General features: G+C 45.7%; 1 protein-coding gene across 4 annotated transcripts in view; it reads right to left on the bottom strand.

The window, feature by feature from the left end:
• The window catches only part of PHF14 (PHD finger protein 14), a 169,898-nt gene that overhangs the window by 31,999 nt on the left and 122,501 nt on the right, over nucleotides 1–15,398 (bottom strand). The window lies entirely within an intron of this gene.

Here is a 15,398-nt window from a genome sequence, read left to right as displayed (position 1 = left end):
GCGTGCAGATTCGAAAAATGGAAGATAATGTGAAATATCTTATTGGAAAAACAACTGAACTGGAAAATAGAATCAGGAGAGACAATGTAAAAATTCTGGGACTACCTGAAAACCATGATCAAAAGAAGAGCCTAGATATCATCTTCCATGAAATTATCAAGGAAAACTGCCCTGAGATTCTAGAACCAGAGGGCAAAATAAATATTCAAGGAATCCGCAGAACACTGCATGAAAGAGATCCAAAAAGAGAAACTCCTAGGAACATTGTGGCCAAATTCCAGAACTCCCAGGTGAAAGAGAAAATATTGCAAGCAGTTAGAAAGAAACAATTCAAGTATTGTGGAAATACAATCAGGATAACACAAGATCTGGCACCCTCTACATTGAGGGATAGAAGGGAATGGAATAGGATATTCCAGAAGTCAAAGGAACTAGGACTGAAGCCAAGAATCACCTACCCAGCAAGACTGAGTATAGTACTTCAGGAGAAAAAATGGTCTTTCAATGAAATAGAAGACTTTCAAATTTTCCTGATGAAAAGACCAGAGCTGGAAAGAAAATTTGACTTTCTAACACAAGAATGAAGAGAACCATGAAAAGGTGAACAGCAAAGAGAAATCATAAGGAACTTACTAAAGTTGAACTGTTTACATTCCTACATGGAAAGACAATATTTATAACTCTTGAAACTTTTCAGTATCTGGGTACTGGGTGGGAGTACACACACACACACATGCACACACGCACACATACATAGAGACAGAGTGCACAGAGTGAATTGAAGAGGATGGGATCATATCTTAAAAAAAAAATGAAGTCAAGCAGTGAGAGAGAAATATTGGGAGGAGAAAGGGAGAAACTGAATGGGGCAAATTATCTCTCATAAAAGAGGCAAGCAAAAGACTTATTAGTGGAGGGATAAAGAGGGGAGGCAAGAGAAAAACATGAGGTCTACTCTCATCACATTCCACTAAAGGAAAGAATAAAATGCACACTCATTTTGATAGGAAAACCTATCTCATAATACAGGAGAGTGGGGGACAGGGGCACAAGCAGGGTGGGGGGGAGGATGGAGGGGAGGGCATGGGGAGGAGAATGCAATCCGAGGTCGACACTCATGGGGAGGGTAAGGATCATAAGAGAATAGAAGTAATGGGGGTCAGGATAGGATGGAGGGAAATATAATTAGTCCTATACAACACAACTAGTATGGAAATCATTTGCAAAACTACACAGATTTGGCCTATATTGAATTGCTTGCCTTCCAAAGGGAAGGGGTGGGGAGGGAGGGAGCTAAAGAAGTTGGAACTCAAAGTGTTAGGACCAAAAGTAATGTTCTTACCACTGGGAAATAAGAAACACAGGGTAAGGGGTCAAGAAAGCTATCTGGCCCTACAGGACAAAAGAGAAGATGGAGACAAGGGCAGGGAGGAAGGATAGAGGAGAGAGCATATTGGTCACAGGGGCAATTAGAATGCTTGGGTTTGCGGGGGGGAGGGGATAAAAGGGGAGAAAATTTGTAACCCAAAATGTTGTGAAAATAAATGTTAAAAGCTAAATTAAAAAAATGTAAAAAACAAAACAAAAAAAAAAACAAAAAAAAAGGGACAAGGTCAAATGACAATAAAAAAAGGGGGGGACAGCGTAGGATAGAGGGCAATATAGTTAGTATTACACAATATGATTATTATGGAAGTCTTTTGCAAAACAACACATATATAGCCTGTATTGAATTGCTTGCCTTCTCAGTGGGGATGGGGAGGGAGGGAGGGAGGGAGAGAAGTTGGAACTCAAAAGTATTAGAAACGAATGTTGAGAATTATTATTGCATATAACTGGGAAATAAGAAACACAGGTAATGGGGTATAGAAATTTATCTTGCCCTACAAGAAAAGAGAGAAGATGGGGATAAGGGAAGAGAGGGGTGTGATAGAAGAGAGGGCATATTGAGGGAAGGGGTAATCAGAATGCAAGGCATTATGGGGTTGGGAGAGGGGAGAGATGGGGTCCATGCCCTCTGCAGGGCGATGGGATTGGGCTAGGCCCTAGCCTAGCCACCAGGGTCAGCTCCTTCACAGAGACACCAAATTTATAGTCCTACTCAGGCACATGAGGTATCTTCTTTGCCAAGTCACTGGGAGTCATCCTCTGACCGTGCCTTGCCTGAAATACATACAAGCAGGCACTCAAACACTGAAAGCCAATTCTCTGGGCCTCAGAATGCACTTTCCTCCTAGAATAATTTCATAAACATAATGGGTTCCCCTGCAAGAACCTCTTTCCCAACCCATGAGCTGTCATAGTGGTCTGGGTGCTGGGGCTAGATAGGAGAGGTAAATGCCAGAGGCTGGCAGTCATGACACTTAGGAGAAAATGAATTCAGTGGCTGTTACATGGCCACCTCTTGTGGGGCTTTAGTGGAGGCCCCCTATTGTCCGCTCTGCTCCCTTCATGCCCCCAATAGCCAGCCTGGCCCCCCCAATCCAGTCCCAGGAGTCAAGCACATAAAGCTATGAACCATTTCCTCCAGGTCTGTAGGTAGATTCAATCCTAATTCACATCTTCTACCAAAGTTATTTGCATTTTAAAATAAACAGTTTGCACTCGGAGAGGGTTTATCACTCACAAAGTGCTTTCCTCCTAGCAACATCCCAAATGCCCCTATTTTACAGGGGTAGACTCTGGACTCAAAGGTCACTGGACTCAGGCAAGGCCACAGAACCACCAAGTGGCAGTATCATGCCCTCCTCTCCCCTCCCCAGACTTGGCCAATGCCAGCAAGAAATGTGCAGGAGGAGGCTCCAGGGGACAGGCAAGGCTTTGGTCTGCCCATAGTCAAAGACTGTGTGCCCACAGATAGACATATATCGCACAGCTCCGTGCTTCCTTCAGGCTGGGTGACCTCCAAAAGGCCCTTCATATTCTCCAAGAGAATGCCTGCTGAAGCTGAGAAAAAAAAAAAAAAACTCTGAACAACCATCTGGCCTCCTCATAGTTACTGTGCAATGTTGACAACAGAAATGCTGAATCAACTTGGGATTGAAAACACCCTATTCTGAGCGACGAAGTGATTTAAAACTTGCTGAATGAATGTTTTCTTTTGTCCTGTCTTTCAGAGATTTTTATTTATTCATTTTGTGCATTTGGTCCTACCAGGGATATTTCAGATGTGCTGTGCCGCATCAACAAACAGTCTTGGGCACCAACAAACACCACTCCCACTTCCCCCAGAAAGGCCTTTGCGTTACTTAATTGCCAATCAGCAAAACAGAAGCTTAAGCTATCAGAGGCAGGCCCTATTGAGCATGTCTGTCTGGATGTCCACATGCACACACATACATACGTATACACACATCTCTACACAAACACATACATGTACACATGGATATAACTGAAGCCTGCTGACTAAACTCTACCTACTTGCCAGCCAGTGGGGATGCCCAAAGGTCTAACATCATCTATATGGTGTGGAAGACAGAGAGAAAGGAGACTGTGGGTAATCCCAAAGCAGTGCAGGCAGAGGGCCGGATGCTTAGCACAGGCGACCGAGAGGGTGAGTTCTGGGCAGGTAATAGGGAGAAGAAGGAGTTGGGAATGTCTATTGCAAGGATCCTTAACCTGAAGTCTGTGAATTTGTTTTTTGTTCTGAATTTACATAATTGTACTCCAATATAATTGGTTTCCTTTTATTCCAATGTGTTCTATTTTATGCATTTAAAAACCAGACTTTTAAAGTGATCCATGACTCACAAAAGGCAAAGCTACACTGTGAAGGAGAAGGACAATGAAGGGGCACTCCCTTGGGAATGGAGTTTGGGAGCTGGGGCAGTGAAGGCAGAAGGGAAAGGAGCTCGGTCTTCCCTGGCAGCCATCAACGGTTTCCTTTACGGATGTGGACAGGTGCAAAGCCACACATTTGGGAAGGCTCACCCAGAAGCAACAGAGCCAGAACAAGCAGGAGATGGGATCCAGAGGAAGGGGCAGGGTGGCAGACACCCCATAGAGACCAAGGGGAGGCTGGGGATGGATCACGCCAAGATTTTGTGTTTCAATCCCTGATTTTCAGGTCAGAGGCATATGTTAGCAGGAGGTGGAAAAGCATAATAGTGAGCTGAATCCTCTTCTCTTTCCGTTTTCTGGATGATAACACTGCCCAAAGGTATCTTGGAAAATGAAGATGTCGGACTTCCCTCGTTTAGAATGTGAGAGATGAGAACACCTCAGATTGAGGCTTCAGGGGAGAGGGAGGGCTCCAAGGATGCTGGCGTTCAGTCGCTTCTCAGAAACACTCACAAGGACTCAGAGATCGTGGCTTCAGGTTTGCTGCCTAGGATTTTCAATGCTCTTTTTTATACTTAAGCCAGGAGTTCTTAACCTTTGGATAATGTGGAGAAGCCCATGGATCAAAATAAAACACACAAGATTACAAAGGAAACAATGATATTAAAATACAATCATCCAAATGCCAAACAATCCAAAGCAAGCTCACGAAGCCCAGGGTACAGAGCCTTTTACATCCTTACTTCACCTCACAAATCCTGTTTTTGGTCGTCAAGATGGTGGAGCCTTGGCCACATCCTCTATAAGGAGCCACCAGCTGCTCTCTCACTCCTCTGTGCTTCTATCTTGGAGCTAAATAATCCTCTCCTAATAGGCCTTATTTTTCACTCTTTAATTATTGTCACTTCCCTCATAAAGGGTTTTAGAAATCATTAAAAGACCCTTTTGAAAAATAAAACCCAAAGCTTCTGTCTCATGTGCTGAGCAACGACATTTTCCCTCCGTAACTCACGATTAGGCATGGGAAGGACGCTGGAAATGATGGGTCCAAATAGGTTTGTTTCCAGGAAGCTAAAAAGAGGGAAGCTGAGAGCCCTCAAGGTGCGCTCACTGTGCCATTCAAAATGGAGCTTCCGAAACAGTCATTAGACATCTTTGGCTGAACCTGCAGTGTGCAGAAGGTCAGATAAAACGTGGAATGGGGGCTACATGAAAGAAATGCTTCAGGTGCCCCTCACTTAATAATTCTAAAGATTCTGATCTTGGAATTCATAGGCTGCACTTTCCAAAAGTGCCATGAGCTCCTCGAGGTCAAATGCCCTAAGTCAACATTGGAAACTGAGTCAAGACCTGGGGCTGAATGCTGCCCTTAGACACTTATTGGCTGTGTAATCCTAGATATATCTCAATATCTCCAAAATGCTGCTAATGACCTGCCTCACTCCCTAGGCTCCTGTGGAAAAAGTGCATTCATTGCCAACCCTCATGGGAATAGGTCTCAGTGGTGGTGGTGGCAGTGGCAGAAGTAGCAATGGTGGCAGTACCAATGGTGGGAGGACTCTTCCATACAATGCTTAGGGTAGTGCTTCAGTTAAACAATGAGTTCTGATCATAGTTGTTAAGGATTCCCTCTGAGGCATACTGAGTCAGGCACTGGTCAACCAGATACTAACAGGAAGTTCTACTACACTAACAAGCCATGTATCTGAAAAGTAACAGAGAACCTCCCAAAATGTGTCCCACCTGATGACTACTCTCCCTCCTCCTGATTCATCTGGACAAAAGAGATACTACAAGAAGGAACCCAGAAAGATTACAAAGACCTTCTGGATAAAGTACACAATCGTCATCCCTGAGGCTCTGAGGGCTGGGTGCAAGAACTGGGAACATCTTAACTCAAAGGAAAGCAGCAGCATCTTTGGGCAGTCACTGGAAGAGGGAGCAGTTTGTCTGACATGAGTCCAGAGGACGGAGCTTGGAGCAGTGGGTTAGGCCTGACGTGAGGAGAAACATCTTAAAAAGGACCAGCAGCAGGTCCAGTGGCCAGAGCCCAGGGTCTGACTAAATCCCCAAATCCGCTGTGGTATCTCAAGCCCTTAACACAGAGTCAGCATTGACTACATTTGCTCATCCTTAGCAAGCCCATCTTCATTTCATGCTTAGCATGTACATATTCATCTTCCTTTGCCATCCATCCATCCATTCATTATTCATTCACTGGCACCAATGACTCAGGTTTGAAGCGTCCAGGGAGGTCGACTCTTTGATCTCTCTGCACATCCAATTAGTCCCTCAATCCTATAGCGCTTCCTATTACATCTCCCCTTTTATCTCCTCCTTTGCAATTTCAATGCAGCTACTAAATATAGCCTCTCCAGCTCTGATATACTCTCCTAAAGAAGTGTCCTAAGCAGTCACACTCTCTCCTCCGTTCTTGACCAGGCTACAAGAACATACCTCCAGGTAACTCTGGCCACAGACAGACAGTTCAAAAATACACATGTAAAAATCATGGTATTAGTCAGAGCCGTTAGCCCAAATCAGACTGAAATGTTTAACAATACAATAAAACGGATAACATTCATGGTTTGTGAGTCAGTATGTGGCAAAGGGTCAGTTTCTATTTGAATCTGACCACACTGGTATAAACCACCTTGTAGTGGTAGCCAATGACAAAAGGCATCAGAGTAGCATGTCCAATTAGGTACGCTCCAGGTCACTGTTGGTGTTTGGCTCTTCCTGACCCACACCTTTCCACTCTCATTTAACCCTCCACCTCCCCAGCCCCTACTCTTTGACCCAGTGACCCTGGCCATTCCACCAACACTGCCCTTCTGCTCCTGGTCCTGAGCACTCACACTCTCCCTCCTCATCTCTGCCTGCAGGCTTCTCTGGCTTACTTCAAATTCCAACTCCAAAAACCCTGTCTATAACCTGTTTGTAACCAGTTAGTGGCATGTTGTTTCCCTCCATAGACTTCCTTGAGGGTAAGAGCTGTCTTGCCTTTCCTTAACTCTGAACTCACACCTCCTAGTAAGCCCTCTTCCCTACTCCCCCACCCACTCCAGAGCTCTTCCCATTTCATGAGGCCACCACTGCTAGATACCCTTCTCTCCCCCCACTCAGATTCCTTTCGTGGTGTAAGCTCCTCAAAGGCAGGAGCTGTCTTTTGCCCTTTTCCACATCTCTAGAAGCAGTGAGCATAGGACATGGCACCCAGTAGGCACTTAATAAATGTTTACTACTTCCTGCTTAGAATGCCAATGGCAAACTTGAAGATCCTATTTTCTACAAGGTCAAACTAAAATGATCTACTTTCTTTCCAGCTTATTTGCTCCTGTTATCAGCTATGTTTTTTGTTTACAAAGAGACCTGATCACAGATCTAGTGTGGCCTCGAATGCCCCTGCCTCCTAGGAGCCAAAGATGCTGAGACTGGGATTGAGCTCCTGCCTCAGAGCTTGCTTATCCTCAGGACTCGAGTTCACAGCCTGCTTTTCTCCACAGGGACCATCAGCAGGGACCAGTGCTGCCAGGTCCTGATACCACCTGCTGGTGTGATGTGGGTACAAGTCAAACACTGGAGAGCCTTTAGGGTCAGATGGGTATCTTGGGTGCCAACTCATGAGCTCTATCCTGAAAACCTGAAGTCTTCCAAACACTTCATTTCACACTCAAAAAGCATGAAGCCATGGGGTGGGAGGTGGGAAGCAGGAGGAGGCGTTGGCTCTGGTAAGAAAATTTCCCAGGAGAAAGCTAGACATTTCTGCGATTAAAATGAAAGAAATCTCACACCAAATGACAAAGAGAAACAAGGGAACCCTCTGTGGATCCTAGAGATCATTTGGCATCTCGTGCATATGACTTCATTCTCATCCCTGGATGGTTCAAATTAAGAATCACAAGATCAAAAGCAAAGACTCAGTATGGTAGCAGAGGGGGTTTACTTGGATTGGCCTGTCACAGAACCCAAATCATGGAGAAAACACAGTTTGATGTGAGCTACAAAGACTCTTTGCACCTGTGATTTCACCAGGGTAGACTCCCTTCACCAACAAACCAGGATCCCTCTGCGCCTCTGAAGACTGTCTTTGTGAACTGCTGTGTCTCACAACCAGCTTAGGCAGCCTCCTTACACTACTGAGGATGGTCCAGCACTTGGTCTCTGCTAAAGATCATTCCAAGCTCATTGAGGGCCTGAAAGAATTCATCCAGAAAGCCAGGCTCCTTCCCCACCCTCAGGTAAACCAGGGATATGAAGGACTTTGGTGCAGGCGACAACAGCTCATGTTTATAAAGTGCAGGATGTGGTAAGAAGCAAATTTTCAAATGTTACTTGAGAATCTTAATTTTTACTAGATATAAAGGAAGATTTTCCAGAAAATTAATGAATTCATGTGACTCCACATGATGGGAGGACAACCCTGAAGATCTCAATTGTTTCATACTTTAAAGATTCACTGCATAAAATGCATTGATACTGCCTGAACTTTTCAAAGTGACTATAAAAAAATTTAACCTCTATAAGCATACACTGTAGAGTTTCAAACCACTGAAGCAAATAATCATTTGTAACCATTATGAAAAGGTACATTTAGCAAAAAAACCCAACTTAATTCCCATCAGAACATAACAGTGCAACATAAACCTTTAAGAAACCTTCAGAGAAAACATTAAGAATTCCTGCAGCTTGGGTGACCAGACTTTAGATTGCAATATGTTAATATGGTGTAAAAGAAATAAAGAGCGGCGTACTGAAGCCAGCAGCACCCAAGGAGACCTTGGCCAAAGCTGGGGCTGAATCTGGACCATCCACATGGAAGGCAAGAGCTCCCTTCCAAAGTTCACGAACTTCTTAAGAGCCTAAGAATGAATGGGAGAAGCAGCCCTAAGTATTTATTCTCTGAACAGATCACAGTGGATTTAATTAATTTTGAGTTCACTTGTAAACACTGTGTTCTCACTCTGCCTAGACCAAAGCAAGCCTGAACCGTTCTGGCCAACAGAGAGCCATGTGGGCATCAAGCCTCTAGTGTCTGGTCTAAAAGACCAAATCTCAAACTTCACCACCAGAGTCAAACATGAACAGGTGGGACTGGACTCAACTCAGATTTGCCACTTAATAGTCAATAAAATGACAGCCCTGACGTCTTTACCATTGTTCTCATGCAGGTTCAATAAAGCAGATATGCTAGGGCTGCTTAAATAACTCATACGGAAAAGGGGCAGTTCCTTTAACACAGGGACTTCCTTAAGAGAATCACAAAACTTTGGGCCAGAAATGGGCCTTGAGAAACCATCTGGCCTGCCCACCTCACCCCATCACCTTTGGGGTAGAAGTGACTTTAGTCAGTTCAATGCCTAACCAGTGAATTCTTTCTCCACACCCTTTCTGACAGCAGAGCAGTGAACAGGACATATGCTTTACCAGCACATTTTTCACCCCATCTCCTTCTTTCCACTCACACAGTCATCCTCCCTAGCCCCATACAGGACCCCAGTTACCACTAGCCTACACTAATGCAATGATCTCTCTTCCTCAAGTCTTCCCTTTCCAATCCTTTTTTTCACTCAACTGTCAAAGTGATTTTCCTAAAGGACATGACTGACCCAATCACCTCTCCACTCAATGAAGTCCCATCTCTACCTATTCCCGCCAGCATCAAATACCAAATGCTCTGGTAGTGAAAGAGGCCACAACCTGGCCCCATCAAAATGTCCCCACCCCTCCCCTTCCTGCATCCAACTGTCCAGTCCACATGGCCTCCTGGTGGGTCCTCCTTGTAGACACACAGCACAGCAGGCCCTTGAACAGGCAGTCTCCTGGGCCTCCCTTCCTGAAGTATACTTGACCTTCAATTCTCCCCTGTTCTGCAAGGCTTCATCCAAGAGACATCTTCTACTCGAGTCCCATCCTGGTGACCCTTAGTGCCAGGGTCCTCCCTGGCCCTGTACCCATCTTGCATATAGCATAGTAAGCATGGTCGCCCCCTACAAAATGGAGGCTCTCTGAGGACAGGGACGGTTTGATGCATCCAAAGGCCTACCACAGGGTCAGGAAAGAACACACACTAAGGAGATGCCTGCTAATCTAATAAAAACGTTATTCATGCTACTTGTGAAATGAAAGCCTTTGGTCAGAACCCAACTGGAGATTTCTCTTCCCAAGGCAGCAGCAATATACTAGGGGATGATTTCCTGTCTAGGTTGTCCTGATGACACAGTTCCACAGCACTTTGTCTACCAACTCTTTGAAGCCCTCCAGAACACTCATTGCCTCCTCAACTTTCAGCTGGCTGGCTCTTCCCCTGGCCAAAGATAGCCCTGTCCTTTTCCTTTCTGTACCACTCACTCATCCCTACACGATGTGTTCTACCATGATCTAGTGCTAATACCTTCTCTCTGCTCCCACCTCCCTTTCCATCTCTCTCTTGGATGCTGCCCTTTCTTCTACAAGCATGTGCAGGTCTTGTATTATACTAAAAAACAAACCAACCACCAAACCTGCTCCCAATCCAGCTATTTCCTCGGTCCTCTCCTCTCTGTTGGCTCTACTTCCAACACTCGGGTCATCTATCTATCCTCCCAGAATGGGGCAAAGGTGCTGTGCTGGACCTCTCTACTCCAAAGGAAGCCTATTGAGTACAGAAAAGAAATAAATCGCTGGCAGCTACTTCCTGGCAACTCTACCATGAGGTGGTGAATTCAGTCACTTGCACAAGACAGTGTTCCAGCTATGATCCCAGGTGTGCGGCAACAAAAGCAGCCAACACGGTTAAGTTTTACAAAGCACTTTCTTTATATATGTAATCAAACTGAGAAACAAATTGCAACCTAACATCAAATAAAATGCCCAAGGCCAAATGAGCATCTGAATTATACGTATAAAACCTTATTTTATGAGCAAGTTAAATGCTTTAAGTTTTAAAAGACATTTGGAAGATAATTCATTTTTATTTCATATTTTTAATAAATCTTAATAATGAATAAAACCAAGACATTCAATTTCCAACATTACCGAGCTCAATTAAACTTGCTTGTTTAACGTACTGCAGCAAGTTATACCTTTGAGAAATTGCCCTGGCCCTTCTCAGAGAGAGGCAGGATGCTCAGCGAATGTTCTGCAACCCAAACGACCAACGAGCCCCATCCCCTATATCTCCTTCAGCTGGTATGCCAGGAACTGTGGAGGGTGGAGGTAGGGGTCCAGGACATATTCTGTGGGGACTTCACTGAGCATTCACAATTTATCACCACTAAAGGGGCGCAACGCGGCAGAAAGATCCAATAGGAGTGATTGAATCTAGTCTCTAGGCTAAAGCAGCTCATCTCAGAGCAGGAGGATAATGACCTGTCATGTATACTGCACAGCTCTTCATAAAACAGATCTTAAACCGAGATGAAAGACTGGGGGCAAAAAAAACCTCGTCCAGGCTCACTACAACTAACATGATGGACGTTTAAGCCCTCACCCTTACCAGTTGGAAAAACAAAAATGCGAATCAGGAGGAAGCAATTTTAAAGCAAATATATATATGTGTTCATTTAAACATATCAAAACACGGCCTTTTGTCATCATTTGCAAGATAGGGAGATGCTGTTGGACCATCCATGGCATGCACTCACACTGGAAAACATTTTCATCTAAGAAATAAACACTACAGGAAAGCAATGAAAAAAAAATTACACTTTCCTTTCATGTCTTCTGAATAAACGCAGAATCTGAATTTTAAATGCCACTGGGGTGCGACATCCACATAGGTGGTGTATTCCTTTTGGTGACAGCTAAAGCTTAAGCAAATGCTAATCACCTAAAATTCTACTGAGGGAGTAAAGGCAAAGGGGAGGTTCTGAGAATGAAATCTGAAATTACCAAGAGAAACCAATCCAAGGGAAGAGAAAAGGAGCCCTCAGAGAGTGGTGGGAATGCATTGAACTCCCTCCCCCCACATTCTGAGGCTGTAAACAAGGTCTGACAGGAGATGGAAGGGTAAGAATCAGGCTGAGGAGAGTGGGAGCATAAGACTAGGTCCCATTCCAGTAAAGGGTCCAAGAAGTCATAAGCAAGACCAAGGACTAGGGTGCAGGGAGATGCCAGTCCTGATCTCAGACAGAGGGTCAAGTCTGAGGAGGAAGACAGGACTCGAGCAGCCCAGGAGGTCTGGTCACTCACTGGACCAGAAACCCCTTTGTGTTGCGGGTTGCAGCCCATCTGTACCTCCCCATGCTCTACTTAGACTGCCCTTCGGCCGTCACTCCACCTCCACATGAGACTGGAGAATCTTTTCTTTTACCATTAGCTGCCGTCACTCCACCTCCACATGAGACTGGAGAATCTTCTCTTTTACCATTAGCCGTCTGGATGTCTGCGGCTGCTCTGCTTCTGCCCAGCTCCCTAGAGGTCACAAGTCATCATGCTCACTGTGGAAGAATTCTCTATGGCTCTAGGGTGTGGACGCCTGGGCCAAGCCCCTCCAAGCAGTGACAGCCCCAAGCTCTGGAGGACCACAGGCAGTGACCTGTGGGCATAATATCCAGTAATCTGACTCAGTTGCTCATCAGAGAAGCAATCCTGTTAGGCCACAGTATCACTCAGGCTTGGGGAGCCTCCTTTGCCAGGGAGAAGGTGGGGGGCGGGGGGAGAATTAGAACAGAGTTCCTAAGTTTATTTCAGTTTTCATGGAATCTGCCACAAAGGCCTGAATTCTGTGAGATGAGAATTCTCCTTAGACCTTGGTGGTAAGCACCCCCATTCCACACAAGTGACAGGAAAAAGGACTGGCAGAGAAAGTGCTGCCCTCATGCCCTGCAGCCAAGTCCCAGTCAGTCCAATCTCTGACAGACAAGAGGAGACGGGAACAGGCTGCTCAGAATCTGGGCATCTCAAGAAAAGGCAGCCATCTGTAAAGCAGCTTTAGGTTTCAGGCCAGCGTATGTGCATCCCCAAGGTTGGCACGCAGCCTGGAGGCATCTGACCTCTCATTGGTGTGGAAGAGTTAGAGGCTCCTTTGAAGAGTGATGCTGAGAGGGGGGAGGGGTGGTCAAAAGGTCAAGCACCAAGCTCTATTGCCTCTGATTCCCCAGGATTTTGGTAAAAGTAGGATAACAAGGACAGCAACATTTATTGAAGGCTTTACAAATATGTTCTCATTGGATCCTGACAACAGCCCTGGAAGGCAGGTGCTGGTGTTATCCTCATTTACAGGTAAGGAAACTGAGGCAGCCAGCACTTTGATGACTTGCTAGGGTCACACAGCTAGGAAGTGTCTGAGGCTGGATTTGACTCAGGTCTTCCTGACTCCAGGCCCAGCACTCTGTCTCCTGGGCCCTCTGTAATACCTGCCTCACAGGGTTATTGGGGGGATCCAATGAGCTAGTCTAAGTAAAGGATTTTATAAGCCCTAAGTTATTCCATCCACATCAATTAGCTCAAGATCCCCCAGTTAATGCAATGACAGTGATCCCCAGATTCCCGTCCTCTTCCCTCTCACTGTGCACTTTTCTCCTCTTACCCAAGGACTCTGGACCTAAGATGACAAGGATGCCCATCATGCAGCCTTGCCAAAGCTCTACCAGCTCAGTAACTTCCCAGCTCTGCCGAGCCCTCCCTCCCTGACTCCCTCGCCAGTCCACTGACCCACATCCTTCCAGTTGGCCTTCTCCCCCACACTTCTCACTAAGGTGAGGAACTCTCATCCCCCCAAAGAAATTCTTAATGAGTAACAATTTCTACTAAGAAAAGAAAGGAAAAAAAATAAAGGAAGCTTTATTAAATTTCCTTCAGGGAGAATACCTGATTTCTTTTAGGGGAGATTCAATCTCTTCAGGATTTAAATTGCCTACGTTAAAAAAAAAAAAAAGGTAACTAGTGTTTCCCCAGCACTTTAAACTCTGCAAAGCCACTTTCCCCCCATATTCCCTCATTCACAACAAGCCTGTGAAACTGAGGCTTCCTCACTGAGGTTAAATGACTTGACTGTGGTCTTCCTGCCTCCAAGCTCCACATGCCTTCTTGTCCACTGATCCATGCTGCTGGCTCTCTTCCCTAAAAAGTTTGTGCAGATTCTTTAAACAGCGACTACATTTTGTCTCTTTACAAGTTCAGCAAGAAAGACGTAATGGATCTCGGTCCACCATGCTGCTTAAAATCTTTTATTACCAAACACCTCGGAGCTGACTGCCAACAAAATCAATTTTATTATTTTCTGGTCAGCACCACTACTATAAAAATGACCATCTCAGGAGGAAACATGATAAGAGAATAAAGGAAGGAATAATTTCAAATTTTAAAATATTGAGTTTCCTACGTTTAAATTATATTCCATGGAAAAAGACTCAATAGTCTTCTTTACAGAAACTAAAAATGCGATTCCAAGTCTCTGTTCCTGCAGAAAACTGTGCTGACATCCACCCAACCTGGAATTTTGGTTGAGAGAAAGATCAAAAAGCTGGTTCTTACTGCTACTATGTCAACCTGAGAGAAGCAAAAAACTAAACAACCCAACCTGGCTTCCTACTGCACCTCCTTGGCAACAGAAACCTCCGTGGCTGAAGGCAGGAGTTGGTTTTCCCCGAGTGAATACCATCAGCTTTTGGCTATAAAGTGCCCCTTGCCAAACACAAGGCAGAGATGAGCGCAGACCAGCTGCTTCTTGATGATCACATAAGTACCTTTCCTCTGGGGTCCTCTCTGACCACTGGGAGGCGCCCTGAGACCGCACACAGCATCCCTGTGGGCCCCTCCCAAATTGTACTTGAAAGCTGGGTGGCCCCATCCCTTGTGAAGCGTTCCTCAGGCTGTGGCCAGACCCTGCCTAGGAGGAGGCTCGAGGAGGCCGCTGTCAGCGCCCAGGCTTCCTCCTCACGCTGACCAACTGTTGAGGAGACCGGCCCTCCACAGCCCCCACAAGGGCCAATGCAGTGGGCTGCCAGCCCATGCCCAAGGTTCACCCTGTCCTTCCTGGCTCCTTATGGAAGGATTTACAGAGCCCATGCACAGCCTGGTGGGCACCCAGCCCTTCCCACCAGCTCCCTGGCCTTGCTTTACAGGGAAGGACGTGGGAAACGGGCTTGTATGGGGGTAAATATGAAGAGGATTTTAGGACGCGCAAGTCTAGAAGCAGTGGCTCCTATCACACTATGTTTAAAACTAGAAGCACATAAGCTCAGTACAAGTTTATTTGTGCTGCCATTAGTTACAGCAATGCTGTGGAAAAACACATCGAAGGTTTTCCTAAGCAGGGCCATGAAGAGACTGGGATGCCTCAGCCACAGGGCTGGCCTGTGCTGAAGGACGGGCAGGGGAAGAGGGAGCATGATCTTTGTTCTCCTTCCTGGACATTCGGGGTGCTGCAATGGAACCATGAATACATGCCTGGGAGGGGGTGAGCAATCTGCTCTGGGCCCCGGGCACTAGTACCTTCCCTGCATGCACACATGCACACACGTACATACACACATACACAAGCACACACACACACACATACTCACACACATCCTGCCATTCCCTCAACAACAAACACAAAGAGCACCCAGTCGAGGTGAATGAACATTTTTCCTCCCTCCTATCTGGCAACACACTCTTTCAGGGACCATCTGTCCCCAAGGTGCAAACGTACC

This window comes from Notamacropus eugenii, chromosome 3 (assembly GCF_028372415.1).
Source record: "Notamacropus eugenii isolate mMacEug1 chromosome 3, mMacEug1.pri_v2, whole genome shotgun sequence".
NCBI classification, from domain to species: domain Eukaryota; kingdom Metazoa; phylum Chordata; class Mammalia; order Diprotodontia; family Macropodidae; genus Notamacropus; species Notamacropus eugenii.
Note: the sequence above shows the minus strand (reverse complement) of the source record. Positions and strands in the feature narration are given on the sequence as shown.